This window comes from Mastomys coucha, unplaced genomic scaffold (genome assembly GCF_008632895.1).
Source record: "Mastomys coucha isolate ucsf_1 unplaced genomic scaffold, UCSF_Mcou_1 pScaffold12, whole genome shotgun sequence".
NCBI classification, from domain to species: domain Eukaryota; kingdom Metazoa; phylum Chordata; class Mammalia; order Rodentia; family Muridae; genus Mastomys; species Mastomys coucha.
Genome location: NW_022196894.1, coordinates 53,255,962 through 53,259,594, shown reverse-complemented (window position 1 = coordinate 53,259,594; position 3,633 = coordinate 53,255,962).

The following is a 3,633-nucleotide window of genomic DNA, read 5'->3' as shown; positions in this document are numbered from 1 at the left end:
TGTCCTGGAACTCACTCTATAGACCCCCAAATTTTTAAAGAATCATTAAATCAGCTTTGCTTTGGTGGGCTGGTGAGTTATGTTGGAGGAGCTTAAGGGTTCGATGCTACAGTCTTGTTTACCCAAGTTCTATTAAGATAGAAACTTGTCATTCACTGTGATCTAGAAATCAGCTGGGAACATCTTAGAGAGAAGAAATTTTATACCTTCCCCAGACCGATTAAATCCTAACTGCATTTTAAAATGATTTCTGGGTGGTTTGTGCTCACATTAAGTTTTAAATAAACACCATCATTGGAAAAATTTGGCAAAACATCTTTTCTCTAACAGGAGAATTGTTAAAGGTCTGATTAGTCTCCACTTTTGGAACAACATCCTCTCCTTCCAGACAATCACTGACTTCCTGGACTCTGACTACTGCAGAGGCTTTGTTGAAACAGAGCTAACTGGAGATCCCCTAAACAGCCCGCCAGAGAAGGTGACAGATGCCAAGTCAGGAGATGGAAGACACAGACGAATATTGGGAACATCACTCTGTCAATAACATGTTGCCAATCTGAAGTCTGCACTTAAGCATATGCAGGTTTGCACATGCATTCATGTTTGTGTGAGATAGCCTTGAGTAGCTCTCTGTGCTTGGCCTTTTTCTTCTTGAAAGACTCTCACTGGCTTGGAATTTGTTAGCTAGGTTAGGTTGGCTGGCAAGACATTTAGGTTTCTCCTGTCTTAGTTTCCCTACCTAGCACCAGGATTACAAGTACTGCCATGCCTGGCTTCTGTTGGTTCTGGGGATCAAATGAAGGTCTTCATCATTGCATGGCAGTGCTTAACAGAGCCATCTCCCCAGCCCTATTTCAATATTTTGTTACTCTATTGAATATTCTTCCTGCCATCACTGTCGGCTTACCAAGAAATGGTGTTGAGCTAATTGAGAAAACACTGAATAATAAAGCTCAGCAATGGTGTTGTCATTACTTGGCCGTTGGGTGCAGCTGTCTATTGACTTGGAAAATTGAGACCAACTTGAAAACAGGTAGCAAAAAGAGAATGCTTCAAAGCAACATATCCCAGAAACAGCTGCCATTTTTTTTTAAAAGACAAAGTCTCTCTACCATATCCCTGGCTATCCTGGAACTCACTACGTAGACCAGACTATCCTCAGACTCACAGACATCCACCTGTCTCTGCTTCCCAAGTGCTGGGAAGAATGGCATTGCTTTTAAAATGGAAGTAGGGTTTTCTCAGCCCTATGTACTTATTGGAGTTGGAATGTAGCTTCAAAGCAGGGCTATGGCAATTTTGTGGTGTTCATGTCTAATAACAACAGCTCCACATGTGATAGTGTTTTATGATCCAAAAAGGAGTTTGGCAGTGCATCTCAAGCTTCAATATGCAGACAATTTCCTTGGGGGTCTAGTTGAAATGAGGACATGGTATTGTGTTTATCAGTAGCCCCAGTGTGGGACCTGAATTTGATTTTCTCCCAAGTTTGACTCCCAGCACCCACATGGCAGCTCACAACTGCAGATTCAGGGAATCTTTTGCTCTCTTCTGGCTTTTTCCAGTACCAGCTTGCACACAGTGTGCATGAATGCATACTTGTAGACAAACACTCATACACATAAAATAAAAATAAATTTGAGGTTGGGGGTTGAGATTAAGGTTGAAGGAGAATACCTGACATATCTTAAAAGAGAAAAGCTGCCAGGATTTAGACAAACCCGAGTGGGACACCTCCTTAAGAGTTGTTAGTTAGGAAGGCCACAAGAAATCTCCCAAACAACACAAAATTTTGCCTTTACTCTTGATTGGCCACCAGAATTAGAGAATAAAATTATGTTGTTCAAGATATCACTCACCTTGGTTGCAAGATACAGAGAGGTCAAGTTGGGACTGAGGCTGGAGGCTTTCTTTCTGCTGGCCAGCTTTCATAGTCTCAGAAGATGCTGTGCAGGCTAATAGGGAAGAACAAATAATCAACAATCTTACTCGGCTTCGAACCCTATGGTCTATGGGACCAAACTACCAGGCAAGATGGTCTTATTTGTGTCATAGTGGCACTACTGTTGTGATAGAACTATTGTTCTTTGATTGGATGTAAGGTCAACACCTGGTAATGTTAACCTGTTAAAAAAAAAATCCATCTTGGGGGAGGTCATAGGTGTGTGTGTATGTGTGTGTGTGTGTGTGTGTGTGTGTGTGTGTGTGTGCGTGTATACAATTGTTTTGTTAAATTGACATTATCAAACTGTCTTCAAAATATTTATGTTTCAATCTTTAGACAAATGCTACTCTCTGTCCAGTGGATAGTGGTGAATGCAGAGATTTGTGGGTGCACAAGGTGTGAGAATGAGTGACAGGTGATTGCTCAGCCTTCAACAGGTGGAACTGGTTTCTGTGTATAACCACAAATGGGCAATCAGTCTATGAATTAGAGACTAGAAGAGTCCCTGCTCCAGATAATTCTGAATGAACACACTTCCCTTTCATGTAGAGCCGGAAAAGTGAGTTTACTCCTGCTTCCATGGTGATCAGTGTAGAGAAAGAATATTCTAATTAATTAAACTACCTTGTGAGAGACACTGATGTTAGACACCGAAATGTGAGTCACTGTTAACTGATCATCCTTATTGCAAAATAAGCCTGGTCCAGACGAAGCTGATCTCTCAAAGAAGGAAAACCCAGCATGGGGCAATATGAGATATAGGGAATGTAGTGGGAATGATTTTGGACACAAAGTTGTGTCCGGATCAAGTTTTCTCGATCTCAAGTCCTAGCCTCTTGATTTTATGTCTTCTATTTGTTAGCACTGTCAAATAGAGTGGGACTTTTCAAACTTAAGCAAGACTTCATATAGCCTGAAGGATTTGTTCAAAGGTATTCTTTCTGGGTGTGGTTGCACACATCTGTAATCCTAGCACTTGGGAGACTGATATAGGAGGCTTGCCATGAATTCAAGGCTAGCCTGTGCTATATGCCAAGGGCTAGGCCAGTCTGGGTGAGACCTTGCCTCAAACATCAAACAACAAAAACATCAAAGACATGTACTTTTGAGCCCTGTATACAGAAAAGTCTGATTCAGTAGGTCCAGAATACTCAATACAAGCCCTACCCCCTTTTGTGGTTAAGTTTTGAGTCACATGTTGTATGGTACCAACTGCGAAGGTTTAGAAGAAGAGCAGAGATCTGGGGACAGTGTCTGAGTGTCAAGTGTTCCTGGGAATTTGTTGGGTTTTTTTTTTTTTTGTGTGTGTGTGTGTGTGAGTTTTTTTACTTCCTATAAACAGAGGGTTATATAAAAAACATAAAGATGATGATTTGAAAAACTCAGGATACCCTCAAGCTAGATCAGGAAATATTTTAGTACATAGACAAACCTTTGGGGTAGTTTGGTTGGTTTTTAGTATCTGTGTTTTATTGCCCCCTCTTCAGTGCTGGGGTTATAAGTGGATGACATGTCTGGTTTTTACATGGTACTGAAGATTGAGCTCAGTTTCTTATGCTTACAGAGCAAGCATTTTACTGTCTGACCCATCTCCCTAGTCCTTGTGTCTTAGTTACGGTTTCTATTGCTGGGAAGAGTCACCATGAACACACCAACTCTTACAAGGGAATATTTAATTGGGTGTGGCT